The following is a 15,855-nucleotide window of genomic DNA, read 5'->3' on the forward strand; positions in this document are numbered from 1 at the left end:
GGGCCAGTGAATGCCACGAGCCATGTGGCAGGCGTGCAGGCAGCATGTGGACTGATAAAAATGGGTTGCTTTAAGTTGTAAGAGCTAGTTAATAACAAGCCTAAGCTATTGGCTGAGATTTTACTATTGATAAGAAGTCTCTGTGTGGTTATTTGGGAGATGGCAAAGAATGGACGGAAGCAGAAGCTACAGGGCAGTTGATTCGAGCTTAAAAGGAAAACATCTTAGATCAGCTCTGGCCAGGCAGAGGGAGGAGGAGCTCTGTGAACTTGAGGCCATCCTGGTCTACAAGGTGAGTTCCAGGCTAGCCAGGGCTACATAGTGTGACCCTGCCTTAGAAGTGGGGAGAGAAAGGAGGATGTAATAGTGCACACCAGTATGGTAACCCGTTCGTTGGAAGGCTTGGGGCATGGACGCAAGGGGATTGGGTTAAGAGTTCGCGATCAGCCCCAGCAAGTTTGAGGCGCCTCTGAGCACGGAAGCATGGGAGGGCATCGCAGGTGTGCATGCAGTCAGCACCAGCTGTGGGGCAGCCTCGTCCTGTCTGCCCACCACCAAGCCATCCAGTCTCACCCCAGAACCGTGGCTTCAAGGGACTTCCTTCCTTGTATTAGGCAGTGGACCATCCTCCTGCCTGTTTTTCAAGACAGTGTTTCTCTGCACAGCCCTGGCTGTCTTGGAACTCTCTTTGTTGGGCAGGCTGTCCTCAAACTCAGAGACCTGCCTGCTTCTGTCTCCTGAACACAGGGACTAAAGGTGTGCACCACCAGCTCAGCTGGCAGTGGTATTGCTCTCAAGGCTCGGGGTTTCTTCTCCAGGCTTCCAGGACATACATGCATACATGTAGGGCGTGTGTTTCCAGAATCATGTGAGGAGAACAGCTATCAAGTCCTCCTGAGTCACGGTGGTGTTGTCAGGGAGTGATGTGGTGGCCTGCAGAGCTTGGGGGAACCTTAGGTACCTTCTGTCAGAGGGTGCGGGCACTCAGGGAGGGAGCTGGATTGGGCACGCAGGCCTCAGCTTCCACATTCATTCATTCCCAGGAGAATGTGAGTGGCAAAGCTGGCCGGGCTGCCTCCTGTGGGAGCCCCCGCCCCACTGTGAAGGTTCAGCCCAGCAGTGGTTCTCTGCAGTTCCCAGCCTGGAGCTTCACGCTGGGCACTCTGACTCCGCAAAGGGGAAATGGCCTGGAAGTTCCATTTTTAGAATTAAAGACTTAGACCAGAAAGGGTGTGATCTGCAGGAGCTGGATTAGCCCAGGGCAGGATACCAGGACGGGCGTGCCCAGTGACACATAGCAAGCTGCCTGGGCCAGGAGGGGACAGCAGGCTTCTGAGGGGGAGTGCAGGTGCCTCCAGCTGGCCAGCACACCCCACACCCCCTCATCTGCCCTACAGCTCCCTCCCAGTCTGAGGCCCGCCCTGAGGCACTGAGCTCTGCTGTCCTGCGGACCCCTTGCTGCTGATACCCCTGGTTTCTTCCTGTCACTTCCTCCTCCTCTTCCACCCTTCCCCTCCCTCTCTTCTTACCCGACTTTTCTCTTCTAGGGCATTTGTGGACAACCTTAGCCTCCTATCTCTTAAGACAGATACCCATCCATATTTACATTAAAAAGATGATTTTTTTTTTTTAAAATTAGTAACCTAGCCAGGCCATGGCAGCACATGCCTTTAATCCCAGCACTTGGGAGGAAGAGGCAGAGGCAGAGGCAGAGATAGGTGGATCTCTGTGAGTTCAAAGCCAGCCTGGCCTACAAAAAGAGTTCTAGGACAGCCAAGACTACACAGAGAAACCCTGTCTCAAAAAACAAAAATAAGTCAGCAACTTGTTCCATTTCTACTCGCTAGTCCTATTTATTCCTCCTCCTCCTTCAAGACAGGGTCTCACTTGTGTAGCTGTCCTGGAACTCACTCTGTAGACCAGGCTGGCTTTGAACTCACAGAGATGCCCCTGCCTCTGCCTCCCCAGTGCTGGGATTAAAGGTGTGTGCCACCGTGTCTTCCTTACTTCACCATTCTTTAACCAGAGCTTTCAGCTTCACCTTGGCACCTGTTGTAGGCCACTTCCAATCTTGCAGAGATTTTGTCTTAAAAACAACAACAAAAATCAGGTTTTTTTTTTTTTTTTTTTTTTTGGTCTATGCCTATTAATCCCAGATTTTAGAAGGTGGAGGCAGGAGGAACAGAAGTTCAAGGTCACCCTGACTACATAACGACTTTGAGGTCAACCTGGGCTACCTGAAACCTTTTTTCAAAAACAAACCAATGGATGCTGTGCAGGTTAATTTTGTTAGCTTGACACAAGGCGTTGTCATCTAAGAGGAGGGACCCTCAATTGAGAAAACACCTCCTTGAAATTCGGCTGTAGGCAGTCCTGCATCACATTTTCTGAATTAGTGATTGATAGGGGAGGACACAGCCCATTGTGGGTGGGGCCATTCCTAGGCTGATGGTCCTGGGTGCTGTAAGAAAGCAGACTATGCAAATCAGGGGGAGGAAGCCAGCAAGCAGCTCCCTTCGCGTCTCTGCATCAGCTCTTGCCTCCAGGTCCCTGCCCGTCTGTTCCTGTCCTGACTTCCTTCAGTGATGAACAGCAGTGTGGAAGTGTGAGCCGGATGGACCCTTTCCTCCCCGATTTCCTTTTGGCCACGGTGTCTCATCACAGCAATAGTGATCCTGATTAGGACACAAATCACATCAGCAAGTTGAACCCCAGCCTCCCTTTACATTTCCAGGCAGCTTATTGATCTGTCCAGGTTTGGAGGCAGGGCAGAAGGGCCAGAGGCTGCAGGAGCTGGAAATAATGAGGGCAGAGGACCACACATTTCTGTGTGGGAAGGGAAAAGGGTGGAGAAGGAGACGGGAAGCCTCGACATGCTGTGCCCTTACTGGAGAGACGAGAACCCAAGACCAGCACCCACCCTTGCTCAGCCAGCCGCTGGAGCAACCCCAGTGGTGAGCATCATACACTAGGAAGCAGGCTGGCCAAGCTCCCGTGATGCCCCGTGATGGCACAGCCCCCCAGCCCCTCAGCTGGTTCCAGGGATGCTCAGAGCCTCGGGGATCTCCAGGCAGGTGTTAAGGCTTTGTCCTGGTAACCCCGTGTTTGTTCCCAGGGCCCTGTTCCTCCAGGCTCACTGGGACGGGCAGGTAAAATGTGTGCTGGCCCAGAACAGCCTGCAGACATTCTCTCGGCCAGGCTGAGTGCACATGGGACATGACTCCTTTGTTCTGCCAGCCTCCAAGTCAGAAGCACTGAGGGTCAGAGGGTCAACAGACGCAGTACAGGGCTGGAGATGTAGCTCAGTTTATAGAGTGCTTGTTTAGTATGCACAGAACCCAGCGTTTAATCCTCAGCACTGTATAAAATGGGTGTGGTGGTGCATGTCTGTGATCCTGGCTTTTGGGAGGTGGAGGCAAGAGGCTCATAAGTTCAAGGTCATCCTCAGCTCATGATGAGTTTGAGCTCTGCTTGGGGTACATGAGATACTAACTCAGAACATTAAAAAAAAAAAAAAAAGACAAATGAAATAAGCAAGGATGGGTGCTGGTCTCAGAGGCTGACTGTAGAGACCCTTTGCTCCACCCCAGCCGCCAGGCAGCTGTCCGGCCAAGTATCTGGGCAGCAGAGCAAAGCATCTCTGCCTTTTGCCTCGGTCAGCCCCTCCCATTAATGGCTCTAAGAACTGGCAGGAATTCTGAGAGTCATGCCAGAAGGACTCAAACGGCTTGGGTGTCTCTTCCAACAGAGCGCGAGGCAAAGGGCCAGCTTGACCCTCTCCCATTGTCCCCTGCTGCTGAGGCAGGTGCTAGGCTAGGCCGTGAGGGTGCTTCTGCGCTAACCCTGTCAGGCCCTGGAGATTGCTGTGGGGACCTGCAGAATACCTGGGCTCTGTAGCCATGGTAATGAGAGAAAGACGTAATGATAGAGTGCTGGCTGGACTCACGGGAGGAGCTGTTGCCACTCAGGAGATACCAGACCCTCACCCAAGAGTCCAGTGATGGCTACTTGCGGCCCCCGCTGTCCATAGTCTTGAGGGGTACTGAGTATATTAACATGCTGGTTCAACTGGGGATGGGACAGCAATGCGCCTTTCCCACGCTGTCACACATGTTGGGAGGACTTTGGGTGGTAAAGCTGTGCATGAGCTATTCTTGTTTCTTCTTCTTTTTCAAGACAGGGGTTCTCTGTGTATCTTTGGCTGTCCTGGATCTAGCTCTGTAGACCAGGCTGGACTCGAACTCACAGAGACCCACCTGCCTCTGCCTCCCTAGTGCTGGGATTAAAGGCGTGCTCCACCACCTCCATGCCTAGCTCTGTCTTTTCTCCCCCTCCAACACAACAGGGATGAGCCTGTCTCAGGATTGTCCTGGAGCGTTCTATGCTGCCTTTGTGGGCCCATCCCACAGCGCTCTTCTCTGGCCTTGGAGTTTGGGTTGTGTAGCCTTTCCCCATCACCTGCCTGTGGTTTTACTGTTCTTGCTGCACCTTCACTGGAATGGCAGGCATCATCTGCCATTTTATGCAGCTGGACATCAGTTGAAGGGCCAAAAGGACGAGATGCTAAAGCACGAATAAAGTGACTGCAAGGGACAGATAAAGGAAGAGGTAGTCCTCGCCCTTCACTGAAGAAATGTGCAGGCAGGTATCCGGGGCTCTGAGGGGCCAGATGGAGCCGAGGGATGGAACCGGGCTCCCGCTTAGCAGCAGTCTGCATGCTGGCTTTTACTTGACCGTGACCCCGCCGCCTCTCCTTAGGCTAATCTGAGCTGCTGTGTTCTCGGCAGGAGCTGGCTCCTTATTAACCAGTCTGATTTTTTTTTTTAAAGGAGGTCAAAGTAACTGGCTCTGCCTGTTCAGACCAAAAGCACCTGCCTCCCCGATGTTGACAGGTGTAATTGTTGACGGGGCCGGGCAGAGGCCGACAGCAGGTGCTGGGCACTACATCAGCAATACATCCGCGGTGGGGAGGCTGGCACTCGCAACCCTACCCCTCAGCAGTGCCACCGGGGCTCTCTGGGGACATGTGCAGGCACCCGCAGGGTTCCCAAGCCGGTGTCTGCAAGCCGGGCCTTGCCAGTGACTCAGCGTGCCCCGCAGCCTGCTGCTGAGTCAGGCTGCAGCTGGGTGCCAGGCGGCCGCGTGCGGCCCAGGGGCCGGGGCCCGCAAGCCTGCCCTTCGCGCCAGGCTGGAGGTCGCGGGCTGTGGCCAGGGTGAGCCGCCCTCGCCGCTCCGCCCTCCGCCGCTCGGCCCGGCCGCCTGTCCCTCGAGGCGCGACGGGCAAGGCCTCCGAGCCTCCGCACCGAGCCCAGGCGGGCCGGAGGCCTCCGCACCGAGCCCGATCGCCGACCCCCGCCCGCCTCGGTTTCCCCGGAGCCCCGCCCGGCGGCGCGAGGGCGGCTGACGTCACGGCGCGCGCGCGGCATTGTGGGGCGGGCGCGGCGCCGGCGACGCCATTTTCGGCGGCGCAGCGGTGGCGCGAGGCTGCGGGGCGCGGGTCGGGGCGAGGATGCTGCGCGGCGGCCGCGGAGGCGCCGCTTGCTGCTGAGGCGGCTGGGCTCCGCGCGGCCTAGGCCCGTGACAGCGCGACGAGCGCGGCGCTCCCGATCGGACGGTGAGTGCGCGGCCCCGTCCCCGCCCCGCCCCGCCCCGCCCCGCTCCGCTCCGTCCCGGGCTCCGAGCGGCTCGTGCGCAGCGCTGCAGACGCCGCCGCCGCGGCCGCTTCCCGTGCCCCGCCGCATCTGCAGCCGGCGCTGCCGGGCTGGCTGCCGCCCTGCTGCCCCGCCCGGGCCCAGCCCGCCCTGCCCGCGCCTCTCACCGCTGCCTGGGCGCCTGCACCCTGCCGTCCTTGCCCCCTCTCTCTCCCGCCGCTCCTCCACGCTGGGGTTTTTGTCCCCTCTCTGCTTGCTCCTTGCCAGGCTCGGGCCTCTTGTCACCTCTCAGAGCTCCCCCCGATGCGGTCGTGGTCCCCTGCCTACCTGCGCCCCTGGTTGGGGTCCCTGCCCTGTCCCTGTCCGCGCCCCTCCTGTCTGGGATCTTTGTCATCTCCAGGCTGAAGCTCTTGTCCCTTCTCCACCAGCCCTGGTTCGGGATCGGTCCCTTCTCTGCCTGTGCCTCTCTGGGTTGAAAAGCTCCTCTCTGTCCCTTCTCCGCCCCCGACCCTCCAGGTTCGGGGCTCAGTCCTCTCTGCCTGCACTTTAGGCTGGGGTCCCTGCCCCTTCTGCTCTCTTCCGCTCCTCTCCCGTGTCCCATCTGTGTTCGGGGCCCCGCCCTGACTCGGGCCCGGGGTGGGGATGGCCTTTTAATGGCAGCCGTGGGCTTAGGGACCCGAAGCCTGGATGCTGAGGTCCTGGGGAGGCGGCGGCGATGGTGTGAGTGTTGGGGTCAGCCGGCTGGCATTGTCTTAGGCCTCTCTGCCCTTCCAGCCCCCACCTCTCCTCGGCACCGCCCTGGGCGGCGTGCTGTCATGCAGTGGTCTGTGGCCAGGGGCCAGCCAGTCTCTTTTCTTTTAGTGGCCGGGTGTGGAATCTCCCTGGCGACCTGAACGTGGCCAGCCTGGGGTGATTTTCCTTGTTACATGTGGAGCCCCCTCCCATAAAAATATTAAAGCTTTAAAAAAGTAATGCTGATGTGTGGAGTGGATGGCATTATAAGGAACTTTGCAGGCCCTTTCCAGGTGTGTCGTGTTGGAATTGTCACTGCGGCTACTGTTTTATTTAAACAGATTGGAAATTTACATATTAAGTGATGATCTGGTGTACTTGGAAAAAAAAAAGATGTCTTTAGAGAGGCCCTGTAGGTGGTGGCAAAAGCCTTTGATGAGGTCAGTAGATCTCCAGAGGGAGTTCAGGGCAGGATGGCCACACAGAGAAACCAAGGGTGGGTTAGACCGAGAACAAAACAATTATATACTATTTAAACTGCTATGTAGAGGAACAGTTGCATTTTTGATTCTTTGCGTTACTTACATTCCAAGACTTTTAATACAGCATGACTAAGCCTTAGATCAGAATTAGCCTGGATGCGTTGTAATAGGACTGTGAAAGCCCCACTGGGAAATTGGACCAACCTCCTTGAGTCTCCTAAGCCTGCTGTCAGGGACCTTTCATTGACTGCCTGCTGGCCTCAGTTGCAGGAAATCTGACTTGCTGTGTCCTAAGTGTTCCTAAGAATGCTGTGATGGTATTTAAAGTTTGAGTAGATACTGGGAGGGCGGGCCCTCTCCGGATCATCCAGCCTTGGCCCTGGGGTGGAACCAAGAGGGCACCAGCACTCACACTCGGGACAGGAGGGCATCAGTACAAGGTCTGCCGACTACATAACAAGATCCCTTCTGAATTCAACAGAAACAGGAAAAGCATAGACTGTGTGGAATCTGCATGGGGTTTTCCAAGTGTTACAGATGGGAGAGGGGAGGTACGCGTATCTTAAATAACCCATAATGAATAAAGTCAGGCTGAAGAGTACTAGCCTAGCATTGAAAAGGTTCTGCTTCTTCAGTGTGAGAACAAACGAATATTACCCCAAATTTAAATGTTTCTATTTAAAAAAATTAATACATCCCTGGGGCTAGAGAGACGGTCCTTTCGGAGGTATCCAGGTTTGGTCCCCAGTACCCAGATCAGGCAGTTTATGATTGTCTCCAACTCTAGTTCCAGGCAGTCTGGTCCAGTGCACAGAAAAATCACGAAGGTGAACACATAAATATTAACTCTTCAAAAAATGAAACATTTTAAAGCATGTATTTTTAGGTTGGGAAAAATGAAAATCTCTGAACGGTCATAAACAATCTTTAGACATGGTTGAGTTAAAACAATTAGCGAGAAGTCGGAAGTGATTTAGTTCTTAGTCAAGTGAATATCAGAAATCAGGTCATGCAACAGAGATGACTGCCACCATCCAGAGCAAGATAGTGTCAAGCTTCAGTGTGGAGTAAAAATGTCAGAAACCAGGCGTGCTGGCACAGGCACACTGGCGGGGGAGACAGGGCGGTTTGAGGCTGACCTTCCTCAAGGGGGGGGGAATACACACACACACACACACACACACATACACATACATATATACATATATATACATACATATATATATATATATCCAAAACAACAACAAAACCCAAAAGATCCCAGTGAAGACCGTGGCCTTCTTGACTGTTGACTGCTGGAAATCCTCTGCACAGCATTGTGCCGGTAGGGACCCTGGCAAGGACAGTTCCTCAAAGAGGTTGTAGCCAGCGTGAGAGGTGAGGAGGCTCTTCCTGGATGCTCAGAGGCAAGTGCAGGCTGGCCATGTGTACTTCTAAAGGGAGGAAATAAGGCCCGAGAGTGGGCTGTGGTTGAGGTCTGTCCCAGTGGGTGAAGTGAGGGGCAGGGAATGCATATGCAATGGTAGGAGGTGCCAGCCTGCTCTGAGGTTGGAAGCAGGGTGAGATGAGCCAGGTGGCATGTTCAGGGGGTAAGCAGTGAGCGAGCGAGCGGTGTGGGTGAGCTTAGGGCGACCCACCACTTAGGGCGGCTGGAGCTGTAGCAGAGCCGCAGTCAGTGGGACCTGGAATGCAGTAGTTGGCCTTGGGTTGCAGAGGCATGTCCTAGGATAGGACTGCAAGGGTTGAAGGACTCCATCATTGTGTTAGAGTGAGCCGGGCCTGACATGGCCAGTGGCCATGTCAGTCAGCTACTGAAGTTCTCTGTAGTGTCCTGTCCTACCTCAGCCCTGGCTGCTTAGGCTCCAGGTGCCTGCTGAGCTCTGAGGTAAAAGCCATGGCTCTGCCCCGTCCTGCCTGCCCTCTCTAGGTAGATAGTACTTCCCTACTGCAAGTGCTGTTTTATCTTTTTCTTTCTTAACAAGTTAACTTGTGTTCGAGTGTTTGCCTGTGTGTGTGTATGTGTGTGCTGCATGCATGCCTGATGCCTGATGCCTGAGGCAACTGGAAAGGGCACCGGACCCCTTGGAGCTGGAGTTTAAATGATAGTGAGCAGCAAATGCCCTTAACTGCTGAGTTGTCCCTCCACTCCCCAGGTAATCGTGCCTGGTTCTGTTCATTGCCTATCTGCCCCTGCATTGCTCATCTCCACAAGGGTGGGGTCTCTCTCCATCTTCCTTGCCAGTGCCTGCGCAGGATCAGCATTTTCTAAGTGTTTGTTGAAAGAATGCATTTGGAATAACTTCTCTGCTTTTTGGTGACTCACTGGATGGTGACACCCACCATGTTAGGGAGGATGGGGAGAGGACAAGATGCTGATTACTTTTGGGTATGGTAAATCCCAGGTGCTCGTGGGAGGCCCAGTGGACTAGCTTGAGCTTCAGGTCTGAAGTGAAGACAAAGGCAGAGTCAGTCAGCACTGCATTGAGGGCCAGCGGCCTGCTGTAGACAGCGGCGTGCCCCTAAGGGAGCGCAGCCGAGACTCTGGGGAACGGTTGGACTGAAGAGGTTACCCTGACCGTTCAGGGCTTTGCTGGGGCTGCTCGTCCTCCACTTACCCCTCATGGAAGGGAGCCAAAGTGCAGTTGGCCTGCCTTCTTGCTGCCAGGACTTCATCCTTACTCCTGTAGCTTTCTAATGAGGGCAGGGCATGGTGGTGCACGCCTCTAATCCCAGCACTCGGGAGGCAGGGGCAGGCGGATCACTCTTGAGTTCAGGCCAGCCTGGTCTACAGAGAGAGTTCAGGACAGCCAGAGGAGAGACTTTGTTTCAAAAACAAAAACAAAAACAAAACCAAGAAAGCAAAATACTTAGTACCATGGACAGAGTGCACCCCCAATTCCACCCTTAGGAAGTTGAATCAGAAGGACCAAGTGCAGGGCTGACCTGGGTTACAGGGCACGGCTGTCTCCTAGACCGAGGGTGCCTGGGGGTGTGGATGATGGAGGAGGAGGCTGTCTCCTAGACCGAGGGTGCTCCATCCTGGGGGTGTGGATGATGGAAGAGGAGGCTGTCTCCTAGACCGAGGGTGCTCCATCCTGGGGGTGTGGATGATGGAGGAGGCTGTCTCCTAGACCGAGGGTGCCTGGGGGTGTGGATGATGGAGGAGGAGGCTGTCTCCTAGACCGAGGGTGCCTGGGGGTGTGGGTGATGGAAGAGTGCTGGCTTAGTATGTACAAGGCCTGTGTTCAGTCTCCAGCACCCCCTCTAAAAACACAAAAACCAAGTAACTCTAAAAATTGAATTGTGGAGGTAGACAAAATTGATTTATGTGTTTTGAATTTATGAAATGAGTATCTGGAATAAACCTTTAAAGGAAATTGTATATGGATGTAAAATAAATGATTTATTTGGCTCTAAAATATCCCCATTTCCTCAGGGCTCTTTTGTTTGTTGGGTTTTTGTTTTTTGTTTTGTTTCTGGTTTTTTTGGGACAGGGTTTTTTTGTGAAACACAGTATTGGCTGGATGTTCTGGCACTCACTCTGTAGACCAGGCTGGCCTGAACTCACAGAGATCGGCTTGCCTCTGCTCCCTGCCTCCTGAGCGCTGGGATCAAAGGTCCCACTAACATTCTTAAAAGAGCTAACGTTTGCCACCTGCAGTTGTAAGGATGTCCCTGTTGTGCATTTCTGGAACTTCTTCCTTCTGCTCTCTGTGGCCATGACTTGCTTAGTAGGAGTAGTTCATGTCACTGGGTATGTTTCCAAGGTTCAGAGTCGGGTTTCTTTTTTTTCTTTGAGACAGGGTTTCTCTGTGTAGCCCTGGCTGTCCTGGAACTCGCTCTGTAGACCAGGCTGCCCTTGAACTCAGATCCTCCTGCCTCTGCCTCCTGCTTCTGCCACCTGAGAGCTGTCGTTAAAGTCATGTATAACCATGCTAGGAAAAAACCTTATTTTAAAAATTAAAATATGATTACGTCACAGGCCGGGAGGTGGTGGCACACACCTTTAGTCCCAGCACTTGGAAGGCAGAGGCAAGCGGATCTCTGTGAGTTCATGAGCAGCCTGGTCTACAAGAGCTAGTTCCAGGACAGCCTTCAAAGCAAAAAAAGGAAAAAAAAAAAACCTTCTAATTACATCATTTTCTTGCTTCCCTTTTCTCCTTTGAACGTTTCCTGTGTGTACTGTCTGTGTCTTTAATTTGTATATGTGCATGTATGTTCCTAAACATATAAATAAAACCTTAGCCCATATACTACTACTTATATGTAAATGATGTCATTGCTGATCATGTATTGGATAATCAAGTGTGTGTGTGTGTGTGTGTGTGTGTGTGTGTGTTTAGAGACAGGGTCTCACTATGTAGCTCTGGCTGTCCTGAAACTCATTATGTAAATCAGGCTGGTCTCTGCCTCCCAGTGCTGGGATTAAAGACTTGAACCACCATACTTGGGCTTTTTTTTTTTTTTTTGCCTTTTTATACAGAGTCTCTCTTTTAAAAAACTTTTTAAAAACATTATTCTTTGTGTCTTTCATATCATGCATTCCAATCCCACCCGTGTCCTGTGCCCTTGTATCCACCCTCTGCCCCTACAACCAATCTCCCCAATTAACACAAAATTTAAGAAAAGGAAAAAAAGAAATCTGCAGTGTAACATCTGCCCCATCTGAGGTCTGCTGGAGTTCGTGGTGGGAGGAGGTAGAGGGTGGATAGCAGGGCAGGACTGGGCGGGGACAGAACACACCACCACCACGGTCCTGAGGACCCAGGGCTGTAGGCTCTCTGTGACCATGACAGGGAAACAATTAGATGTCCGAAGAGTCCCAGAGAGGGCCCAGTGTTGATGGTGTAGCAGGGGCTGGAGCCAAACCTATGACTGTGTTTGATGAACACCCTACCTGCACAGGGCATCTTTATGTAGTTTCAGTTATCAGAGACAGGCTGGCCTTGAACGCAGAGGTCCACCTGCTGCTGCCTCCCGGGTGCTGGGACTAAAGGGTGCAGCACCCTGTCGTCTATACAGAGCCCCAGAAGGCAAGAGCATGGTCTTTTTGTACCAGGCTAGTATTAGCAAGGAAACACGTTATAATGACTTCATTATGGGTCTTCTATTTATACACATTTTACTGTGTACATTTCTGTGTATTTTTGGTCAGCATGGATTGGTTTTTAATTGCTATGTGGCCAAGAATGACCTTGAACTGCTGGCTTTCCTGTCTTCACCTTTTGAGTACTGGGCCTATATGCCTGTCACCTCGCCAGTTTTATGCTGTGGTTTGAACTCAGGCACCAGGCAAACTACTCTATCTACTGAGTTCCTTCAGCTCATTAGATTCAGATTTAGGAGAGGAGATTAAAGGGTTAGGGATGGATAAGATTAGAGAAAGAGGTTAGGTAAAGGAAGTGTTGTCTGTGAGGGCTAGGAAGGGACCTGCAGGGTTCTGGTGACACTCTGCCATGAAGGTGGATCACTCTTGCCTCTGGGAGTACACAGGGGTTTATTGATTGACTGATTGATTGATTGATTGACTGATTGATTGTGAATACAAGACTTTTGGTGTGCCTTACCACTGAGCTAAATTCCTATGCTTAAAGAAGAATAGGCAGCCAGCTGGCCATGGAGGTTCGCCACCAGGAGGGGATACTCAAGGGGCTGTCAGAAGGATCATGTGGTTGAGGCCAGCCTAGGCTGGCTAACCCTTAAACAAAGAAAAGCTGGGTGGTGGTTACAAATAAGGACGCACAAGCCTTTGATCACAGCACTCAGGAGGTACTGTACATACATGGTGCATAAACGCACACAGATACACATACACAGGCAAAATACTAATACACACAAAATAAAAATAAGTAGATGTAGCCAGGCAGTGGTAGCCCACGCCTTTAATCTCAGGCAGATCTTTGAGTCTGAGACCCGCCTGGTCTACAGAGTTCCAGGACAGTTAGGACTCCACAGAGAACCCTGTCTTGAAAACAAAGCTTCTGTGACCCCTAATTGTCCCCTCTTCTCGCCTAACTCATCATGAAATGCTTCCTAACATTTTGCCTATTTTCAAATTCTCCTTTGACATTTTTTATTACTGTTTTGAGATACAGTCTTACTGTATAGCCCTAGTTTGCCTTGAACTTAATGTACCACCAAATTGTGTTGCTCTTTTATAGATAGGCAATGTTTCTCTGTAGAGATACATTTTGTTTGCCTTTTTATTGATGTTTATTGTTGTTTCCACGCCTCCGTCTCCTGTTATGTGTTTGTTGAGCATTTTATTTTTTGGAGCGTTTGTGTGCAGCTTTTTGTGTGAGCACATGTGTCAGACTGGCTTGCCAGGTCTGTGTTTAATTTTCCAATTCTGACACTTACCTTATCCATAGCACACTGTAATCTAATTCTAACTGGGTATTTGTCCCACAGCCCTTGGTAGAAGGAAGGAGAGAACCAACTCTGTGTGTGTGCGTGCATGCATGCGTGTGGTTGTATGTGTGTGTGTGTGTTCGTTCGTGTGTGTTCTCGCATGCACGCATGTGTGTATAGATAAAAGCTTTCTCAAAAGAAGTTCAAGGTCATCCTTAGCTGTGTAATGAGTTGGAGGCCAGCATGGGCTGTGTCGTTTTTGGAGCATTTTCATACTTGCATTTTATGAAAATAAGAAATCTGCAGGCATTTTCGTACATTCCCCACTTAACAGTGAAGAGCTGAGACGAGCTGTTGTGCCCTCAGGTCACAGTAACACAAACAAAGCAGTCTGAGCCCCCTCCACTCTGACCACGGCTTTATTGGCAACTGCCCTGTATACTAACACACACTTTATGCTGCTTACTGTTTTTCAACATCTAAGCAGCTGGGCTAGACCCGTGGGCTTTTCTTAAACCCTTTAGATACAGAAAGGATCCTTCTGCCACAATAAAAATAGACTCCTGTAACATCCGACCAAGAATAGAACCTCTGAACACACTGAATTCTTTATCAGACAAGAAATGATGTGCGGAGCTGTTTTTAATTGTTTTGAGCCTGCAGTGTATTTTAGGCTGGGGGAGGGGATGCCACAAGGCTCTAGCAGCACGAAGCAGTTGCTAGAAAATGCACGGCCCTGCAATACTTACTTTCCAAATGCACGAAACACACTTCATGACACTGGTGTGACCGGTTCCTTGTGCAGAGCCACCTGCTAGAGCACGCAGGGTATGAATTGGAGGGTTACAGTGGAATGTGAGTTTGTCTTGCATATCAGCTGGCTTCGCCTTTAAGTGGGAGCCCATTGCCTCTGAGCCCTTCAGCGTGATGTGGTGTAAGGTCATGTTTCCTGAGCTGGTTATGATGATGCACACCTTTCACACCAGCACTTGAGAAGAGCTAAGGGCAGTGCAAGGACAGCCTGGTCTATGTAGAGAGTTCCACCCAGTCTCAAAACAAAGCAAGGGCAAAGGCGTCTGCTAGCCACCGTGACAACCAGGGTTGGCATCTACATGGTGGCAGATGAGAGTTGTTCTCCGCCTTCCGTATCAATGCATGCCCACACACATGCACACATACAAAACACCATACAATGTGATAAAAACAAAAGTATGTGTAGGCTTAGGGCTCGAGGGAGACATGCTTAAGAGAATAGTGGGGGCTGGTTCAGTGGTTAGAACACCGCTGCTTTCCAGGGGACGCTGGTTCGCGTCCCAGTACCCAACTGTGGCTAACCATCTTAAGTCCAGTTCTAGGGGATTAGCTCCCTCTTCTGCCCCCAGAGCTGCTGTATGTACATGTGCCAGGACAGAATAGGGACAGTGTACCCATATACGTAAGAAAGAATAAAAACAAATCAGGAAAGGAAAGGGCGATAGTACACACCCAAGGGCAGCTGTGGGCTTCTTGAAAGAGGGTTACATCACTGTGATCTTGGAAGCTCTTTGAGTTAAGGGCTATGCAGGGATCCCAATGTCCGTCCATCCGTCCTTCCTTCCTTCCTTTCCTTTCCTTTCCTTTCCTTTCCTTTCCTTTCCTTTCCTTTCCTTTTTCTTTCTTTTTTGGTTTTTCGAGACAGGATTTCTCTGTAGCTTTGGGCTGTCCTAGAACCTGCTCACAGAGATCTGCCTGCCTCTGCCTCCCGAGTGCTGGGAGGTGTGCAACCATGCCCAAGCTGGGTGATTTGTTTAAGAAAGTGTTTTATGTAACTTTCTGTAACCTGTATTTGTATGTGTATGTGTGTGTTTACGTATGTGCATGACATATGTGCAGTGCTTGCAGAGGCCAGAAGACTGCACTGGGTTCTGTAAGGCTGGAGCTCCAGACAGTTGTGAATTACCATGCTGGTGCTTGGAATCGAATTCAGGTTCTCTGGGAGAATCTTTCTGCTAGTATTTTAACTGCGGAGCCGTTGCTGCGTCTCCATCTCTCCACCCCTGCCCCTGCCGTCCTGGGTGACTGATTTTATTGTGTGCATGGCTGCTGGCGTCCTGTGTGTAGTTCTGCAGGTGTACCAGCCTTTGGTCACTACTCATTTGCTCTTCCCTTCTGCCCGCCTGGTCTACCTTGTTTCCCCTCTTGGATTTCCATCCCTTAATCTTTTTATGTGTTGTGTGCATGCGTGTGTGCGTGCGTGTGTGTCTATGTGGGAACAGGTGTGTGTGTCACATTGTGCGGGTGGATGTGGAGGTGGGAGGACAAATGTAGGGAGTTGGTTCTTTCTCCCCTGTGCCCCAGGGATCAGGTTTGCAGGGCATCAGCCTCCACCCCTTAATCTTAAGGGATCCAACAGAGGTAGAGAGAGCTCTGTTTCCAACTGCCGGTGGCTGCTGGCAGGCTGTGGCAGGCTGTGGCCTTGACCATTGAGGATAAGAAGTCCCTGGCTGCCTGAGCTAGGGCTAAGAGGCTTTGTGGTGGGCTCCACTGGACACCAGTAGGTCTGTATTTAACTTTTAAAGATCAGTTTTGTTTTATCTAAGTACTTGCCTGTGTCTACACATGTATGCGGTGCCCACGGAAGCCAGCAGAGGGTGTTGGAG

General features: G+C 51.7%; 1 protein-coding gene across 1 annotated transcript in view; it reads left to right on the plus strand.

Annotated features, from left to right (window-relative positions):
- The first annotated feature begins 5,444 nt into the window (after positions 1–5,444).
- The window catches only part of Klc1 (kinesin light chain 1), a 45,623-nt gene continuing 35,212 nt past the window's right edge, over positions 5,445–15,855 (plus strand). Inside the window, exon 1 of the mRNA XM_051196662.1 lies at positions 5,445–5,614. The gene's annotated coding sequence lies outside the window, so the exon portion shown is untranslated. The remainder of the gene's footprint in view (positions 5,615–15,855) is intronic.

The sequence above is a fragment of the Phodopus roborovskii genome, unplaced genomic scaffold (assembly GCF_943737965.1).
Source record: "Phodopus roborovskii unplaced genomic scaffold, PHOROB, whole genome shotgun sequence".
Classification (NCBI taxonomy): Eukaryota; Metazoa; Chordata; class Mammalia; order Rodentia; family Cricetidae; genus Phodopus; species Phodopus roborovskii.